Source organism: Erpetoichthys calabaricus, chromosome 6 (genome assembly GCF_900747795.2).
Source record: "Erpetoichthys calabaricus chromosome 6, fErpCal1.3, whole genome shotgun sequence".
Taxonomy (NCBI): Eukaryota; Metazoa; Chordata; class Cladistia; order Polypteriformes; family Polypteridae; genus Erpetoichthys; species Erpetoichthys calabaricus.
In genome coordinates this window covers 211546730-211567505 of record NC_041399.2, presented here as the reverse complement: position 1 = coordinate 211567505, position 20776 = coordinate 211546730, and the positions used below count along the sequence as shown (strand labels likewise).

Below are 20776 nucleotides of genomic sequence, written 5' to 3'. Positions count from 1 at the left end.
GTCTCTCATACATCACTCGTAAAATAAAAGCGTGGGCGCTCTTCATCAATCAACATTCAAAAAACACTTCTTAAAATCTTAGCAAAAGCGTCCACCGTTTATTTTACGAGTGATGTATGAGAGACTTATTTTTTACTTTTTATTACACTTTTTAACTTAATATAAGTGGTTTTAAAAAATATTTTTTATATATATATTATTAAAAAAAGATTAATAAATTAATAAATAAATTCATGTGAATTTCCCATTGGGATTAATAAAGTATCTATCTATCTATCTATCTATCTATCTATCTATCTATCTATCTATCTATCTATCTATCTATCTATCATATAGTGCCTTTCATATTCTATCTTTCTATTATATAGTGCCTTTCATATTTATCTATCTATCTATCTATCTATCTAAAATCCTCTGTTTACATGCGCGTGTCCACTTATGGGAAATCCTCTGATGTCATTTATTGTCATGTGAGATTTTGCATATAACTTGATAAATATTTTGTATGTCTTTATTTGTAATTTAGGCACAGCAATGTAATTTAGTGTTACTTTGGTAAGAGGCATTCGTGTTTGCCCCCCCTTTACGACTGAGTCTTTTTGAATTTTATGACAGAGTTGGGGGGGGGGTGTGCCTTAAACCAGTTTGGCGAGTGTTTCTCTGCTAAAGTCTTTCAACCCCCTGCAAGAAAGCCATAAACACATATGGTCTTGGAGGTGGCAGGTTTTAAGATGTTGTATTCCCCCATTGGTCTGAAGTATGGCAGTTTGGAATTGGCTTGGATCAGAAGCTTTTAAGTATCATGATGTCCTATTGGCTGTAGGGGTTGGACAGAGAATCTATAAATCTGCTTGTTCAACCACATTCTCTCTCTCGTACTAACATCTGAAAGAAGCATCTCTTACTAACCAACATATGATGAAGATGTACTGTATCGTACTGTAATGTGAATTTCCCCTTGGGATTAATAAAGTATCTATCTATCTATCTATCTATCTATCTATCTATCTATCTATCTATCTATCTATCTATCTATCTATCTATCTATCTATCTATCTCTTACCAAACTGATGAAGACCATCACACCATGAACTGAAAGGACAACACAATGGAGACCACAGTTTAGCAGCCATATTGGAACAGGCATACGGCCTGTTCTGAAGAAAGCTGAGCACCAATTATGCCTTAACTAGAGACATTTTAAATAACTAAAAGTTTGTGTGCCGCCTGAAACTACACATCACCATTTAACCTTTTAACCGCCAACTCCCTAAATATTCCCCATGCCAGGAGAAATCTGAACAATTTTCGTTTTTTTTACTTTACATTTATTCAAGCAGTATTTACCTGCTGAAATACCTGCTGAAATGTTTCAAATAAATAGTCAATCAAAAGACGTAGCTTGAATGAGCGGTCACGGTTTGGATCTTTCATATCTGGCTCAGATAACGGGCAGCAGTCCAGTTGAGATGCTGGGGATACACCCACTCATCGCCATCATCCGATGCGTCGTCATTCACAGTATCATGCAGCGCACGTTGCTGATCATCATTGTCGCTAAAATCTTCTTCAGAACTGCTACAATCATGATCAGAATTATTGTCCAAAATCGCCTGCAAAACCTCACTTGAAGTCAGTTTACGTTTCGCCATATTCACAGCTTTCACTTTCGAATCACATCACGTGAGCGGCCAATACAAGCGCAGAGTTGTCGAAATACAACGTAGTAATAATACCCACGCCAAACTGTCAGTTATACTACGCGCCAGGCATTCACATAACCACAGGCAAATGTGCCGGATAATTCCGGCAGTAAGGCGTCAGCAATAAAGCTACGATCCGGCAGAGGGTGGTTAAGGGGTTAATCAGGTTGTATGGTTGTCAATATACTTTGCATATTGTTATTATTTATGAATATTACCAATAATACATTGTTTTATGTGTAACTTAATTCCTCCTTGTCTTTTTACTACACCTAATTGCCTATAGATATAGAAGGTGAAGGGGAGAAGTTATATACTATAATACCTTATAAACAGTGGTAAGTCTGTGAGATTAGGCATTTTGACAAAGGCTACTTATTAATAGTACAATAGGGGAAAGCAGAGCAAGATATTACTGTACCAAGACAAAACATCACTAAACAGCACAAAAAAATAAAATCCTTATGATGATTCTGGAGGGTTCATGGGAGTATGTCCAAGTGTTTTGTAGTCTTGGAAAAGGCATATGACCGTGTTCTTCAGGGCGCTCTGTGGTCTATTTGAGAGTATTAGGGTAACAGACCTGATGTTGCAAACTAATTGGTCCCTGAACGACTGGAGCCAAAGCTGGGTTTGCATTGTTGGCAGTAAGTCAGAATCATTCCAAAACTGGGAGGAGATCCCTCAGGACACCATCCGTCGTCTCATTAGGACGTCGTCAGGCATGCATACAAGCATGTGGGGGCCATACAAACTACCGAGTACGATTTTAAGTTGCTGCAATGAAATTTCGTCATAATGGACAAGCCTGCCGCATCATTTTTTCCCTTTGATTTTCGGGGTGTCTTTGAATTCAGCCCTCTGTAGGTTGATCATTTTTATTTCCATCATCACCATATCAGTCCATATCAGTAGAGATATCCCACAGGATTTTTTTTTCCCTTTGAGATCTGATGTGTTTTCAAAGTGTTCCTTTAATTTTTTTGAGCAGTTTATATTATAATATATATATAAAAACATGTCATTTTAACTGTGCGTTCAATTTAATGGATTTTTAAATTTGGGATCAAAACATTTTTAACCACGGCAAAGGATGTCATTCAAGTCTGAGCATATATTTGCAGAATGGAACCAAAAGTGCAAGGAAAACCTAAAACTTCAGTCCAGTGTAATCCAGGAAGGTCCATAAGAACATTCTAGCATTGCCCCTTCGAGATACGCTCTTCAAGGTGCTTTGCCCTTTGTCACTGAATCTGTTCAGAATTTTTATGGAAAGAATTTCCAGGTACAGCCAAAGGGTGTCCAGTTTGGTGACCTTAGGGTCAGATGTTGGCTTTTTGCAGATGATGTGATCCTGCTGCCTTCATCGGGCTCTGACCGAGGCGGTTTGCAGCCGAGTGTGAAGAATCCAGTATGAGGATTAGCACCTCCAAGTCCAAGGTCATTGGTCCTTTGCCAAAAAAGGGTGGAGTTTAATCTCCATGTTGGGATTGGGTGCTGCCTTGAGCAGAAGAGTTTAAGTATCTCGGTAACTTTATCACGAGTGAGGGAAGAAGGGAGCAGGAGATCGACGGGCAGATCAGAGCAGCATCCATAGTTACACGGACTTGTACCAGTCAGTTGGGGTGAAGAGAAAACTGAGCCAAAAGGCAAAGCTCTTGGTTGTACTTGTGTACCAAACAGATGGCGGCAATTATGACTGTCACGCAAATCAGTGGGGCTGTTGTCCCCGTTTGCTTAATTTTTGGAGTTTAAATTATTAGACTGACGTACCCCAACCGCCAATACTAATCTTAAAGTTAGTGGGGATGGAGCATAGCTGTCTATAGGTCCCTAATGTTAATGTCCCCTTTGGGTGCCTAATCTTAAAAAACGAAAATCCGATTTGTGTCACGATAATAGAAAAGGGTAGTATGCGTTCATTTAGTACACGAGTACCCTCTTGATTTTCCACTTCATCTCCTTTCCTACCTTCACCTATGGTCATGTGGGTAGTGATCAAAAGAACAAGACCACGGATACAAGGGGCAGAAATGAGCTTCCTCTGTCGGCGTCTGGACTCAAGTGCAGCCCATTCAGGGGGAGCTGAAGGTATAGCCACTGCTTCTCCACATCAAAAGGAGCCAGCTGAGATGGTTCAAACATCTGATTAGGATACCTGCTGGACTCCTTCACGGGGAGTTATTTGGGGGAGATGTTATAACTGTCAATCATCCAGTCTGCCGAGGGAGGAAGAGAACAGATATTAGAGCACAGCGCCAACCCCTGGAGTGGCAGGTAATTACATTCACCAGTGGCCGGGGGGAATTGGTCTTTTAATTTGATGAGTTAACACAACCATCACAAGATCTAAGAGGTCAGGACTTCCAAGAAGATCCCTGTTGCGGAGCTCCTTGAATTGGGATCTTGTCTGTTACCCCAACACGGCTTTAAACCCGAGTCCTCACTCCCTCGTACACACCCTGGGCAATCCTCACACTCACTCCTCCGTTCCTCCTTTCTCTCGCTCTTCTGCACCTCTAGACCTCTTGACATGTCACTCCGTCACAAGCCTTCTACAAATCAATAAACACCATAAGCAATCCTTTCTGTTTTTCTCGATGCCTCTCTATGCCATCAGTCGTTCCTCTCCCTGGAATAAAACCCAACTGCTCCTCTGTTATGGGGGGGGGAGTGGTGGCTCTGAGATTAGGGATTTGGGCCAGCAATCGAATCCTGTTAACACCAGAAGTGACCCTGACCCTTCAAGATAGCCACTGCTTCACCACCTGAGGCCACAGGTCCATCAAGCCCTCGACCCTCTGCAGTTCACATACCAGGAGAAGGTGGGAGCGGAGGATGTCATCATCTACATGCTACACTGATCCCTCTTTCACTTGGACACAGGCAGTGGTGCAGTAAGAATTATGTTTCTGGACTTCTCTAGCACCTTCAACACCATCCAACCTCTGCTCCTTAGGGACAAGCTGACAGAGATGGGAGTAGATTCATACCTAGTGGCATGGATCGTGGACTATCTTACAAACAGACCTCAGTATGTGCGTCTCGGGAACTGCACGTCTGATATTGTGGTCAGCAGCACAGGAGTGCCGCAGGGGACTGTACTTTCTCCGGTCCTGTTCAGCCTATATACATCGGACTTCCAATACAACTCTGAGTCCTGCCATGTGCAAAAGTTCGCTGACGACACTGCTATCGTGGGCTGTATCAGGAATGGGCTGGAGGAGGAGTATAGGAACCTAATCAAGGACTTTGTTAAATGGTGCGACTCAAACCACCTATGCCTGAACACCAGCAAAACCAAGGAGCTGGTGGTGGATTTTAGGAGGACCAGGCCCCTCATGGACCCAGTGATCATCAGAGGTGACTGTGTGCAGATGGTGCAGACCTATAAATATCTGGGAGTGCAGCTGGATGATAAATTAGACTGGACTGCCAATACTGATGCTCTGTGCAAGAGAGGACAGAGCCGACTATACTTCCTTAGAAGACTGGCGTCCTTCAACATCTGCAATAAGATGCTGCAGATGTTCTATCAGATGGTTGTGGTGAGCACCCTCTTCTAGGTGGTATTGTGCTGTGGAGGCATCATAAAGAAGAGGGACGCCTCACGCTTGACAAACTGGTGATGAAGGCAGGCTCTATTGTAGGCACGGAGCTGGACAGTTTGACATCCGTGGCAGAGCGACGGGCACTGAGCAGACTCCTGTCAATCATGGAGAATCCACAGGAGCCACTGAACAGGATCATCTCCAGACAGAGGAGCAGCTTCAGAGACAGACTGCTGTCACCGTCCTGCTCCACTGACAGACTGAGGAGATCGTTCCTCCCCCACACTATGCGACTCTTCAATCCCACCCAGGGGGGTAAACGTTAACATTATACAAAGTTATTGTCTGTCTGTATACCTGCATTGTTATCACTCTTTAATTTAATACTGTCTTTATCAGTATGCTGCTGCTGGAGTATGTGAATTTCCCCTTGGGATTAATAAAGTATCTAAAGTATCTATAGTAAAGATAAGGCCCTTAACCTGCAATTGCTTTCTCCTGGGAATGATGTTTATCTGCAAGCAGGTCCTCCAACTTACAGGGAAAACTTGGGGGTCAGTGGCAAGATTGGCACTCCAGCCACCAGTTAAAAAAGCCTCACACTGTGCCAAGTGTGGTGCCGAGGTGTCACCCGCTGCACTTGGGTCCCAATCTAGGTGGTTCGTCGTGTGATGGGTGTGGCAACGTGCCATCGTCGCATGCTCTCGACCCCTCTCTCTGCTCCATTATGGTGGTCTCTTCCTCAAGCCTTCATTCTACATACTGACATGCTTAACATACGACTGCTTTATAAATGAGATACGAATAGCACCCTTCTAATCATGGAGCTTTTCTTGCAACTGTGAAACGTTCACTGGGGAATAAAAGGAAGAATAAAGTTTGAAGGTTATCAAGCAATTAGGAAGAATTTCCATATGGAAGGTGGCAGTGATGAGAAAATGACTGCCATTTGATTAGTTTAATTTGGTCTTACTGCTTGGAGGAGCTTTTTATTACATTGCAGCGTCAAAGTAAACAGACCAACTATGCCACGATGGAAAACAAAGCAACGCAATTGGTATTTAATTCTGGCAATAATGACATTTCCTGCAAGTGATGATTACTTTGGAAAATTGCATGTAAAATGACAGCAATCAGTTGCGCGGTTACAGCTTACACAGGAAACATCGCTGTTAGGTTTTAAAGATCAAACACAAAACTGATTTGATTTCAGCTTTGAGAAGCTCCTTGTACGGATCGTCTGTCCAGGAATGTTGAAGAAAATATTCACTGACTTTAAACAGGTCAGTTCTTGACTTCTTAAAAAGCCTGTGCTGAGCTTCTCCAGGCTGGTGGTAAGGCTGGTGGTAAGGCTGTCCTCTTGGCATTGCAAGCAATCTTTGCTTCCATTTGTGAGACTGGCATCATCCCAACGGACTGTAAAATGGGACTTGTTGTCCCTATCTGGAAAGGGAAGGGTGAGCGTCTGGATTGTGGCAACTACAGGGGGATAACACTGCTCTCTGTGCCGGGTAAGGTCCCTGCTAGGGTCGTCCTCAATAGGATCCGTGATCACTTGCTCACCTACAGGTGACCGGAACAGTCTGGTTTAACGCCTAAGAAGTCTACCATCGACCGCATCCTGGCACTGAGGGTTCTCATGGAGCACAAACGTGAATATCGGCAGAGTTTCTTTGCAGCCTTTGTCGATTTTCGTAAAGCGTTTGACTCAGTTGATCGAGCTACCCTGTGGGACATCCTGAAGGTTCGCGGGATCCCCTCGAGGTTGCTGGATATCATGGCCAGCCTGTACACTGGTACTGTGAGTGGTGTGCAGAGTGGAGGCAGAACCTCTGCGTTTTTCCCAGTTGATTCTGGGTGTTCTGCTGCTACTCTGTTCAATGCTTGAATGCATCTGTCCAAAGAATGTTTTTCCAGAACTGTGCTGGCTTTTTTAGATGTTCTTTAGCAAAGTCCAATCTCGCCTTTCTATTCTTGAGGCTTATGAGTGGCTTGCACCTTGCAGTGCACCCTCTGTATTTACTTTCATGCAGTCTTCTCTTTATGGTAGACTTGGATATCGATACGCCCACCTACCCCCTGGAGAGTGTTGTTCACTTGGTTGGCTGTTGTGAAGGGGTTTCTCTTCACCATGGAAATGATTCTGCGATCATCCACCACTGTTGTCTTCCGTGGACGTCCAGGTCTTTTTACATTGCTGAGTTCACCAGTGCTTGCTTTCTTTCTCATGATGTACCAAACTGTAGATTTTGCCACTCGTAATATTGTAGCAACTTCTCTGATGGGTTTCTTCTATTTTCGCAGCTTAAGGATGGCTTCTTTAACCTGCATGGAGAGCTCCTTTGACCGCATGTTGTCCGTTCACAGCAAAATCTTCCACATGCAAGCACCACACCTCAAATCAACTCCAGGCCTTTTATCTGCTTAACTGATAATGACATAACGACGGACTTGCCCACACCTGCCCATGAAATAGCCTTTGAGTCAATTGTCCAATTACTTTTTAGCCCCTGAAATGAAGGGATTGTGTTCACAAAATGCTTTAGTTGCCTCACATTTTTATGTAATCGTTTTGTTAACCCCACTGAATTAAAGCTGAAAGTCTGTACTTCAACTGCATCTGAGTTGTTTCATTTAAAATTCATTGTGGTGATGTACAGAACCAAAAGTAGACAAAAGTTGTCTCTGTCCAAATATTTATGGACCTAACTGTATATATATATATACTGCTCAAAAAAATCAAAGGAATCCTTTTAATGAGAGTATAGCATTGAGTCAATGAAACTTGTGGGCTATTGATCTGGTCAGTGAAGTAGCAGAGGGGCTTGTTCATCAGTTTCAGCTGCTTTGGTGCACTAGAGGGGCAACAATGAGACGACCCCAAAAACAGGAATGAATGGTTTAACAGGTGGAGGCCACTGACATTTTTCCCTCCTCATCTGTTTTGTCACTCATTTTTCATTTGGCTAAGGTCAGTGTCACTACTGGTAGCATGAGGCCATACCTGGACTCTACAGAGGTGGCACAGGTAGACCAACTTCTCCAGGATGGCAGGCACATCAATATGTGCTATTGCCAGAAGGTTTGCTATGTCTCCCAGCTCAGTCTCAAGGCCATGGAGGAGATTCCAGGTGACAGGCAGGTCCTCTAGGAGAGCTGGACAGGGCCCCTCATAGATAACCCACCAGCAGGACCCACCGGTATCTGCTCCTTTGGGCAAAGAGGAACAGGATGAGCACTGCCAGAGCCTACAAAATGACCTCCAGCAGGCAGGTGTGAATGTCTCTGACCAAACAATCAGAAACAGACTTCATGAGGGGGGCCTGATATCCTCTAGTGCGCCCCGTGGAGCTCAATTGGCATTTGCCATAGAATACCAGAATTGGTAGGTGTGCCACTGGTGCCCTGTGCTTTTTAAAGATGAGAGCAGGTTCATCCTGAGCACATGTGACAGACATGAAAGGGTCTGGAGAAGCCATGGAGAATGTTATGCTGCCTGTAATGTCGTTCTGCATGACCGGTTTGGTGGGGGGTCATTGATGGTATATCTGGGGAGGCATATCCATGGAGGGACGCACAGACCTCTACAGGCTAGACAACGGCACCTTAACTGCCATTAGGTATCGGGATGAAATCCTTGGATACATTGTCAGACCCTGTCCTGGTGTAGTGGCTCCTGGGTTTCTCCTGGTACACCACAATGCCCAGCCTTATGTGGGTGAGAGGATGAAGGAATTGATCCCATTGACTGGCCCCCACACTCTGCTTGCCTGACCGCAATCCAATAGAACATCCGATGTCACCAGGTTGCACCTCAGCCTGTCCAGGAGCTCAGTGATGCCCTGGTCCAGATCTGGAAGGAGATCCCCCAGTACAGATAAATATATACAGGTGCTGGTCATAAAATTAGAATATCATGACAAAGTTGATTTATTTCAGTAATTCCATTCAAAAAGGGAAACTTGTATATTAGATTCATTCATTACACACAGACTGATGTATTTCAAATGTTTATTTCTTTTAATGTTGATGATTATAACTGACAACTAATGAAAGTCCCAAATTCAGTATCTCGGAAAATTAGAATATCAATTAAGACCAATGCAAAAAAAGGATTTTTAGAAATGTTGGCCAACTGAAAGGTATGAACATGAAAAGTATGAGCATGTACAGCACTCAATATTTAGTTGGGGCTCCTTTGGCCTGGATTACTGCAGCAATGCGGCGTGGCATGGAGTCGATCAGTCTGTGGCACTGCTCAGGTGTTATGAGAGCCCATGTTGCTCTGATAGTGGCCTTCAGCTCTTCTGAATTGTTGGGTCTGGCGTATTGCATCTTCCTCTTCACAATACCCCATAGATTTTCTATGGGGTTAAGGTCAGGCGAGTTTGCTGGCCAATCAAGAACAGGGATACCATGGTCCTTAAACCAGGTACTGGTAGCTTTGGCACTGTGTGCAGGTGCCAGGTCCTGTTGGAAAATGAAATCTGCATCTCCATAACGTTCGTCAGCAGCAGGAAGCATGAAGTGTTCTAAAACTTCCTGGTAGACGGCTGCGTTGACCTTGGACCTCAGAAAACACAATGGACCAACACCAGCAGATGACATGGCACCCCAAACCATCACTGACTGTGGAAACTTTACACTGGACCTCATGCAACGTGGATTCTGTGCCTCTCCTCTCTTCCTCCAGACTCTGGGACCTTGATTTCCAAAGGAAATGCAAAATTTACTTTCATCAGAGAACATAACTTTGGAGCACTCAGCAGCAGTCCAAAGGTGAGACGCTTCTGATGCTGTCTCTTGTTCAAGAGTGGCTGAAACCCATGTCTTGCATACGTCTGTGCCTGGTGGTTCTTGAAGCTCTGACTCCAGCTGCAGTCCACTCTTTGTGAATCTCCCCCACATTTTTGTTTCCCAATCCTCTCCAGGGTGCGGTTATCCCTATTGCTTGTCCACTTTTTTCTACCACATCTTGTCCTTCCCTTCGCCTCTCTATTAATGTGCTTGGACACAGAGCTCTGTGAACAGCCAGCCTCTTTAGCAATGACCTTTTGTGTCTTGCCCTTCTTGTGCAAGGTGTCAATGGTCGTCTTTTGGACAACTGTCAAGTCAGCAGTCTTCCCCATGATTGTGTAGCCTACAGAACTCGACTGAGAGACCATTTAAAGGCTTTTGCAGGTGTTTGGAGTTAATTAGCTGATTAGAGTGTGGCACCAGGTGTCTTCAATATTGAACCTTTTCACAATATTCTAATTTTCCGAGATGCTGAATTTGGGACTTTCATTAGTTGTCAGTTATAATCATCAACATTAAAAGAAATAAACATTTGAAATACATCAGTCTGTGTGGAATGAATGAATCTAATATACAAGTTTCACTTTTTGAATGGAATTACTGAAATAAATCAACTTTGTCATGATATTCTGATTTTATGACCAGCACCTGTATATATATGTATATATATTTGTGGGTATCCAGTTAATGCAGCACTATAGCACGATAATAGGTAACTGAGATGTGGCAAACTATTAGCCATGTTGTGCTTGAAAGTTTGTAAACCCTTTAGAATTTTCTATATTTCTGCATAAATATGACCTAAAACATCATCAGATTTTCACTCAAGTCCTAAAAGTAGATAAAGAGAAACCAGTTAAACAAATGAGACAAAAATATTATACTTGGTCATTTATTTATTAAGGAAAATGATTGCATATTACATATTTGTGAGTGGCAAAAGTATGTGACCCTCTAGGATTAGCAGTTAGTTTGAAGGTGAAATTCGAGTCCGGTGTTTTCAATCAATGGGATGACAATCAGGTGTGAGTGGACACCCTGTGTTATTTAAAGAACAGGGATCTATCAAAGTCTGCTCTTCACAACACATATTTGTGGAAGCGTATCATGGCACGAACAAAGGAGATTTCTGAGGATCTCACAAAAAGAGTTGTTGATGCTCATCAAGTTGGAAAAGGTTCCAAAACCATCTCTAAAGAGTTTGGACTCCACCAATCCACAGTCAAACAGATTGTGTAGAAATGTAGGAAATTCAAGACCATTGTTACCCTCCCCAGGAGTGGTCGACCCACAAAGATCACTCCAAGAGCAAGGCGTGTAATAGTCGGCAAGGTCACAAAGGACCCCAGGGTAACTTCTAAGCAACCGAAGGCCTCTCTCACATTGGCTAATGTTCATGTTCATGAGTCCACCATCAGGAGAACACTGAACAACAATGGTGTGCAGGGCAGGGTTGAGAGCCACTGCTCTCCAAAAAAACATTGCTGCTCGTCTGCAGTTTGCTGAAGATCATGTGGGCAAACCAGAAGGCTACTGGAAGAATGTTTTGTGGACGGATGAGACCAAAATAGAACTTTTTGGTTTAAATGAAAAGCGTTATGTTTGGAGAAAGGAAACACTGCATTCCACATAAGAACCTTATCCCATCTGGGAAACATGGTGGAGGTAGTATCACGGTTTGGGCCTGTTTTGCTGCATCTGGGCCAGGATGGCTTGCCTTCATTGATGGAACAATGAATTCTGAATTATATCAGAGAATTCTAAAGGAAAATGTCAGGACATCTGTCCATGAACTGCATCTCAAGAGAAGGTGGGTCATGCAGCAAGACAACGACCCTAAACACACAGGTTGTTCTACCAAAGAATGGTCAAAGAAGAATAAAGTGAATGTTTTGGAATGGCCAAGTCAAAGCCCTGACCTTAATCTAATCGAAATGTTGTGGAAGGACCTGAAGCGAGTAGTTAATGTGAGGAAACCCACCAACATCCCAGAGTTGAAGCTGTTCTGTACAGAGGAATGGGCTCAAATTCCTCCAAGCCGGTGTGGTGTGCAGGACTGATCAACAGTTACCAGAAACGTTTAGTTGCAGTTATTACTGCAAAGGGGGGTCACACCAGATACTGAAAGCAAAGGTTCACATACTTTTGCCACTCACAAATATGTAATACAGTAATCCCTCGCTACTTCGCGGTTCACTTTTCGCGGATTCACGACTTCGCGGATTTTATATGTAAGCATATCTAAATATATAACGCAGATTTTTCGCTGCTTCGTGGGTTTCTGCGGACAATGGGCCTTTTTACTTCTGGTACTTGCTTCCTCAGTTGGTTTGCCCAGTTGATTTCATACAAGAGATGCTATTGACGGATGGCTGAGAAGCTGCCCAATCAGAGCACGCAGTTAAGTTCCTGTGTGCTGCTGATTGGCTCAGCGACGGAGTGCTGCATTAACCAGGAAGTCTCATCTCACTCATTCAGCATTAAAGTGCTCCTGCTTCAGGGGCCGTGTCCAAGCGCCAACAGAAGAAGCAAATGATTGCAGAAAAGGTAAAAGTTTTGGATATGTTGAAGGAAGGGAACAGCTACACCGCTGCAGGACACCATTACAGCATCAATGGGTCCACGATTCTTTTTATTTAAAAAGGAGGAAAAGCATATAAGAGCTACGGCCGCAGTGTCCTTTAACCAGGGCGCAAAACGAGTTGCAAGTGGACGTGATAAGGCAGTAGTCTGGATGGAATCTGCTTTAGGAATCTTTGCAACAAGGTCGACGACGTCATGACCGCCTACAAGCTGCTCTTCGACCGGAAAAAGAAGCAGCGGCAGCAACTGCCGATCACAATGTTTTTGCAGCCTCGCAAAAAAGAGCCAGTTCCTACTACTACTACTACTACTACTACTACTACGGATACACCTTCGGAAACCGTGGAGGAGGTGCCCCAGGAAATGGCACAGCCGTCTGAAGAGACGTTAAATACAGTCATCAGCTGCGCAGTTAAAGTCATCATCACCTTCATCATTTTTACTGCGCAGCATATTCATCACCATCATCACGTCATATATAGCTACGTGTACTTCGCTATACAGTAAGTGTAAACTTATCTACCGATTTCATATTGCTTAGCAGTTGTCCCTGTTATTAACAGAGTAAATGGTGGGTTGTAAACAATACAGGGAGGGTTTAAAAACGTCCAAATACACGTTAAATAATTAAATAAATATGTGTCCCTACTTCGCGGAAATTCAGTTATCGCGGTCGGCCTTGGAACCTATCTCCCGCGATAAGTGAGGGATTACTGTATTCAATCATTTTCCTTAATAAATAAATGACCAAGTGTAATATTTTTGTCTTATTTGTTTAACTGGTTTCTCTTTATCTACTTTTAGGACTTGTGTGAAAATCTGATGATGTTTTAGGTCATATTTATGCAGAAATATAGAAAATTCTAAAGGGTTCACAAACTTTCAAGCACAACTGTAGATATATATTTGTGGCTATCCAGTTAATGCAGCACTATAGTAGGTAACTGAGATGTGGCGACCTATTGGCCGTATACTGACATATGAGTTTGCTCGTAAGTCTCATCTTGATAGGCTCAATGAGATACGAGTTTACTCCTACCTCTCATTTGCAATGTTAATGTGAGTAGTGACGTCCTTCATATCTTCTATATCTAATGCTCATAACTATCTAACTTACTTGGGATAACAAGACACATGCATTAAAGTTATTGGTCACAAAGACAGAATGTACAATTTTGATCAACAGAAAGACACAATAATAACAGTAATACTAATTCTTTACATTTATAGCGCATTTCTCACCAATTAAAATTAATTACACAGTTAGAGGGGAGTCACCAACACTAATGTGTAGCGCCCACCTGGATGATGTGACGGCAGCCATTTTGTGCCAGTATGTACTCCACCCATAAGGTATCAGGTGGTAAAGGGGTGAGAGGCAGTGAGCCAATTGGAGGCAGGGGATGACTAGGGGGCCAGAATGACTAGGCCATGGTGGGCAATTTAGACTGGACATCGGTATACACCTTACTCTTTATGAAAGATGCCCAGGGATCTTTTACTACCACAGACAGTCCAAACCTCAGTTTTATGTCTCATCCAAATGACAGCACCATTTTCACAGCACATGGTGTCCCCGTCACTGCACTGAGGCATTGGGTTCCACATTCAGACCACCGGGTCAGCACCCTCTGTGGGCTTCACCAACACCTCTGTCATCAGTAACCCAAGCTTTTCCTAGATGGTCTCCCATCCAAGTAATGGCCGAGGTGGCTTCAGGTGGAAGACCTTTTTTTTGAAGGTGGTTGGACCAGGGAACTCATCACCACCACAAACACATTTAATGAACCACAAGGAATTGTTGAGTATCCCCCACACTGACTGATCTTTGGGGTGCCAAGGTGACTGCCCCCATGATGGCGTTCAAAATTAATATAAACAAAATAAGTTAAGTCCCTCAGCCGTCGGGTATTTAGGGCTTCATTGTATGTTGCTCTTTCAGTCAGCGGATGAAGCTCCTCTCATTAAGCGCCACCTTTCCTCAGGGTGGTCTCAAACTTTTATCGCCCTGGGCGCAGAAGGGGCGGAGTTAGTTGCCTTCACTGGACGGTTGAGTAAAGAGAAGTCAAGGTAGTTGGAGGAGGCGGTGCCCCCACTCTGCTTGGGGTGGTACCACCTACCTGTGAATTACGTGGATGGTGACCCTCCACTCTGACATGTACGTGTGACACAAAGCAGACTCACGGCAGATGAGAAGAAATCAAGCGGGTTGGTTTCCACTCCAAAGATCCAAAGGAAAAACTGACAGGCCTGTTAATGGATGTTGCTTTGATTAACAGTGGAAAGAAAGAATATGAACCGTGAATGTGAGTTTGTACATTTTATTTTTATTCCGTTTTCATCACTATCACTGCCATAAAGAAATCTCATTATACAGAATGTACAAATGACAAACCCAATGTCACAAAAGCATCAGCAAGGCTTGCAGCACAATATTGACAATACAGGATCTTATTGCACTTCTAACAAGTATGAAGTATCACACAACTAGATATGTTTTGGTTTTTTTGGCCTCACTAATGTAAAGAAAGACTGATTTAAAGCTGTATCTCTAAATATATACTTTTTTATTACATTCCAGGTCGCAGCCCGGTTTTAATTTAGCATTGCAGACGGCAGCTGAGAGTACACGGCGACGTACAGCAGACGATTGCTTTGGCTGAAATCAGCACACGTTATGTCCGTAGCCATTCACGACACACGGGATCAAAGTATAAAATTTACAATGAAATGTGCTACGTTTTCAAGTTCATAAAAATAGTCTCTAACACTCATAAAACATGCATCGAGTTTGATTGGCATGATACTGTTACACAGATAATATTTCACATCAATACAAGTATTAATATTTCAAGATAAGCAGCAAATGGCCAGTACAGCATGCTGGTGGTGAAAAGTGAACAGTGCCAGTGGTTTGATTTTTTTATATTTATTTTTTTTTAATAAAAAAAAAAAAAAAAGTTTTGAAATATTTAATAATATGCGTGAAAATAAAAACAAATAAAAAACCATGCATGCGACTATTACATGGAAAATAATTGAGCACACAAGTCATTAGATGGGTAGATAGATCTGAGTCATAATCATCCACCGCGTTCTCAAACCTGCTTAATCCAATTCAGGGTGACGAGAGCATTGGGCACATCAGACGTTATATGTGCGCACGTACAGATCCTGAAGGCTTGATTATATGAGGTATGATGATGGTAACGTCGCCCATACAGTGCCATGAGGATGACGGCAACAACTCCATACAGTGCGACGCTTTTTACTTTCTCGCATACGAGGCACAGGGAAAGTATTGTAATAGTCCAAAGATTGGATTTTGGTGAATCTCGACCTTTTAGATCTCACTGACTTTCTCGTATATGAGGTATAGGGAAAATATTGTAATCGTCCAAAGATTCAATGTCGAGATTTTGATGAATCTCGACATTTTACATCTCCCTGACTTTCGCGTATATGAAGTATAGGGAAAGTATTGTAATCGTCCAAAGACTGGATGTCGAGATTTTGACGAATCTCGACGTTTTAGACCTCCCGGACTTTCTCGTATACGAATTGTAAGGAAAGTATTGTAATCGTCCAAAAATTCGATTTCAAGATTTTGATGACTCTTGACGTTTTACATCTCCCTGACTTTCGCGTATATGAAGTATAGGGAACGTATTGTAATCGTCCAAAGATTCGATGTTGAGATTTTGATGAATCTGGATATTTTAGACCTCCCGGACTTTCTCATATATTACGTATAGGGAAAGTATTGTAATCGTCCAAAGATTGGATGTCGAGATTTTGATGAATCTCGACGTTTTAGACCTCCCGGACTTTCTCGTATATGAATTGTAAGGAAAGTATTGTAATCGTCCAAAAATTCGATTTCAAGATTTTGATGACTCTTGACGTTTTACATCTCCCTGACTTTCGCGTATATGAAGTATAGGGAACGTATTGTAATCGTCCAAAGATTCGATGTTGAGATTTTGATGAATCTGGATATTTTAGACCTCCCGGACTTTCTCATATATTACGTATAGGGAAAGTATTGTAATCGTCCAAAGATTGGATGTCGAGATTTTGATGAATCTCGACGTTTTAGACCTCCCGGACTTTCTCGTATATGAATTGTAAGGAAAGTATTGTAATTGTCCAAAAATTCGATTTCAAGATTTTGATGACTCTTGACGTTTTACATCTCCCTGACTTTCGCGTATATGAAGTATAGGGAACGTATTGTAATCGTCCAAAGATTCGATGTTGAGATTTTGATGAATCTGGATGTTTTAGACCTCCCGGACTTTCTCATATATTACGTACAGGAAAAGTATTGTAATCGTCCAAAGATTGGATGTCGAGATTTTGACGAATCTCGACGTTTTAGACCTCCCGGACTTTCTCGTATATGAATTGTAAGGAAAGTATTGTAATCGTCCAAAAATTCGATTTCAAGATTTTGATGACTCTTGACGTTTTACATCTCCCTGACTTTCGCGTATATGAAGTATAGGGAACGTATTGTAATCGTCCAAAGATTCGATGTTGAGATTTTGATGAATCTGGATATTTTAGACCTCCCGGACTTTCTCATATATTACGTATAGGGAAAGTATTGTAATCGTCCAAAGATTGGATGTCGAGATTTTGATGAATCTCGACGTTTTAGACCTCCCGGACTTTCTCGTATATGAATTGTAAGGAAAGTATTGTAATTGTCCAAAAATTCGATTTCAAGATTTTGATGACTCTTGACGTTTTACATCTCCCTGACTTTCGCGTATATGAAGTATAGGGAACGTATTGTAATCGTCCAAAGATTGGATGTCGAGATTTTGACGAATCTCGACGTTTTAGACCTCCCGGACTTTCTCGTATATGAATTGTAAGGAAAGTATTGTAATCGTCCAAAAATTCGATTTCAAGATTTTGATGACTCTTGATGTTTTACATCTCCCTGACTTTCGCGTATATGAAGTATAGGGAACGTATTGTAATCGTCCAAAGATTCGATGTTGAGATTTTGATGAATCTGGATATTTTAGACCTCCCGGACTTTCTCATATATTACGTATAGGGAAAGTATTGTAATCGTCCAAAGATTGGATGTCGAGATTTTGATGAATCTCGACGTTTTAGACCTCCCGGACTTTCTCGTATATGAATTGTAAGGAAAGTATTGTAATCGTCCAAAAATTCGATTTCAAGATTTTGATGACTCTTGACGTTTTACATCTCCCTGACTTTCGCGTATATGAAGTATAGGGAACGTATTGTAATCGTCCAAAGATTCGATGTTGAGATTTTGATGGATCTGGATATTTTAGACCTCCCGGACTTTCTCATATATTACGTATAGGGAAAGTATTGTAATCGTCCAAAGATTGGATGTCGAGATTTTGATGAATCTCGACGTTTTAGACCTCCCGGACTTTCTCGTATATGAATTGTAAGGAAAGTATTGTAATTGTCCAAAAATTCTATTTCAAGATTTTGATGACTCTTGACGTTTTACATCTCCCTGACTTTCGCGTATATGAAGTATAGGGAACGTATTGTAATCGTCCAAAGATTCGATGTTGAGATTTTGATGAATCTGGATATTTTAGACCTCCCGGACTTTCTCATATATTACGTATAGGGAAAGTATTGTAATCGTCCAAAGATTGGATGTCGAGATTTTGATGAATCTCGACGTTTTAGACCTCCCTGACTTTCGTGTATACGAATGGTAAGGAAAGTATTGTAGTCGTCCAAAGATTCGACGTCGAGATTTTGATGAATCTTGACGTTTTAGACCTCCCGGACTTTCTCGTATACGAATGGTAAGGAAAGTATTGTAATCGTCCAAAAATTCGATTTCAAGATTTTGATGGCTCTCAACGTTTTAAGAGTTCTCTCAGACTGAAAAATACCATTTTTGGAATTATGTCACTATCCAGGCTTATCCGAGGCCGAGAAGGGGTGCTGTCATTAATGGTATTGACTCTCTCTACCCACAGCTATGAGAAGATGCCCAACGGCCCAATGAAGGGAACTGACTTTGCTCTTTCCGAATGAAGGACTATAATTCGAGGTGGTCCAGGAAGGTCTAATTTGGTCGTAGACTCAGTGCAGGATGGAGCTCTACTCCAGACCTGACGGCAGAAGAAAGGCAATGGAGCCTAGGATTTTTATCTTTTTTTTTTTTCCCTGTTGGTTCACTGAACGCTATTTCTGGCACCATTATTATACAGGGTGGCCCGGTTTGCACCCCAAAGTTTATTTTGGAACTCGTGTTGTACCTCACTTGACCACAATATGTTGAAATCAAAGTAATCAACATAGTCCTCAGCAGTAAATTTTGCAGTGCACCATCTATTGGAATGTATTCTGTAATGCGTGTAGTAAGAAAATGAACTGCATTTGTCTTTCCAAAAGACAGCACATCACAAACATTTGTGGTGATAAAATGCATTGCTATAAATGCGTATGAGGCACCATCGGTTCGAATGACAAATGAAGTGCATATGTCTCCATTATGTACTGTACCATTTGGTATGGGACTCGTAAAAGCAGTGTTAATATTTGTAACGTACCATCTGTTGGAATGACATTCACGTCTCTGTTATATACCATTTGGTATGGGACTCGTAAAAGCAGTGTTAATATTTGTAACGTACCATCTGTTGGAATGACAAAGTGCATATATAGATAGATATCTCTGTTATATACCATTTGGTATGGGCCTCGTAAAAGCAGTGTTAATATTTGTAATGCACCATCTGTTGGAATGACAAGTGAAGTGCATGTCTCTGTTATATACCATTTGGTATGGGACTCGTAAAAGCAGTGTTAATATTTGTAACGTACCATCTGTTGGAATGACAAACAAAGTGCATATATCTCTGTTATATACCATTTGGTATGGGACTCATAAAAGCAGTGTTAATATTTGTAACACACCATCTGTTGGAATGACAAGTGAAGTGCATGTCTCTGTTATATACCATTTGGTATGGGACTCGTAAAAGCAGTGTTAATATTTGTAACGTACCATCTGTTGGAATGACAAACGAAGTGCATGTGTCTATGTTATATACCATTTGGTATGGGACTCATAAAAGCAGTGTTAATATTTGTAACACACCATCTGTTGGAATGACAAACGAAGTGCATATGTCTCTGTTATATACCATTTGGTATGGGACTCGTAAAAGCAGTGTTAATATTTGTAACGCACCATCTGTTGGAATGACAAACAAAGTGCATATGTCTCTGTTATATGCAATTTGGTATAGGACTTGTAAATGGAATGACAGAGACATAGCAAATGAATGGATACACCGACACTTATCCTTTTATTAAGGTGGATGTTTTTTACAGTTTAATTTTGTACACGGATTCACAACCTATGGCTGTCTGTAACCCAGTAATGAAATAAGCAGGTTCAAAAACGGATAGATTTTGGTAAAAGTTAAAAAAAGAAAAAAAAATCATTTTCTGTATGGCACCAAAGCATCTGCTGTAGCCGGCCTTTAAATATGAGTGCAAAACATGTCATACATTCTTAAAATTCTAAGTGGTCAACAGTATTCAGCTATTGGATATTCAATACAAAACAACAGAGATGTACCATTTAAACAACACAAATACACGTTAGGCTTTTTGGTATCCAAGAAGCTGTCTCACTCCTTTATCTATTGCAACCTCACAAATATTCAAATATTTTTGTGCTGGTTTTGTAAACTAGGAGATACCACAACAACAATTTGAAGACCAAGGATGCTGTTTATCATAATTATAACTCATCTGGCTTAACTATGTTTTTGCTTTTTGATTCAAATAATTTCTATGTAGAGCTTTTACTTGAACACTATTCTAGTTCTTGTTTTCTTGAGTTAATCCACAATTGAGGTTTAATGTAACCGTCTTTGTTTTTCTACTTCTGTTTTCTCCTTTGGACTATTTGTAATACATTTCATAATACACTGCATACATTGTATTAACATAGTATTTACTAGCATAGTGAAATGCCCGTTTAATTAAACTGGCTCAATGGTGCAGAGGTAAGCCGTCTGTTTCAATCACATCGCGCATTTACGAACCTCCGTTCATCAGATATGTCTTATGATCCTTGTTCTTTTTATGTCTCATCAGACATTCTAG

General features: G+C 41.6%; 1 long non-coding RNA gene across 1 annotated transcript; it reads right to left on the bottom strand.

Moving 5' to 3' along the window:
- Window positions 1-14941: 14941 nt before the first annotated feature.
- On the bottom strand, window positions 14942-19236 carry LOC127528391 (uncharacterized). The gene is made up of 4 exons (XR_007935275.1): window positions 18428-19236; window positions 17958-18333; window positions 17018-17769; window positions 14942-16735 (listed from the first exon to the last, which is right to left on the bottom strand). It is a non-coding gene; the product is annotated as an uncharacterized LOC127528391 (long non-coding RNA).
- Window positions 19237-20776: the final 1540 nt, after the last annotated feature.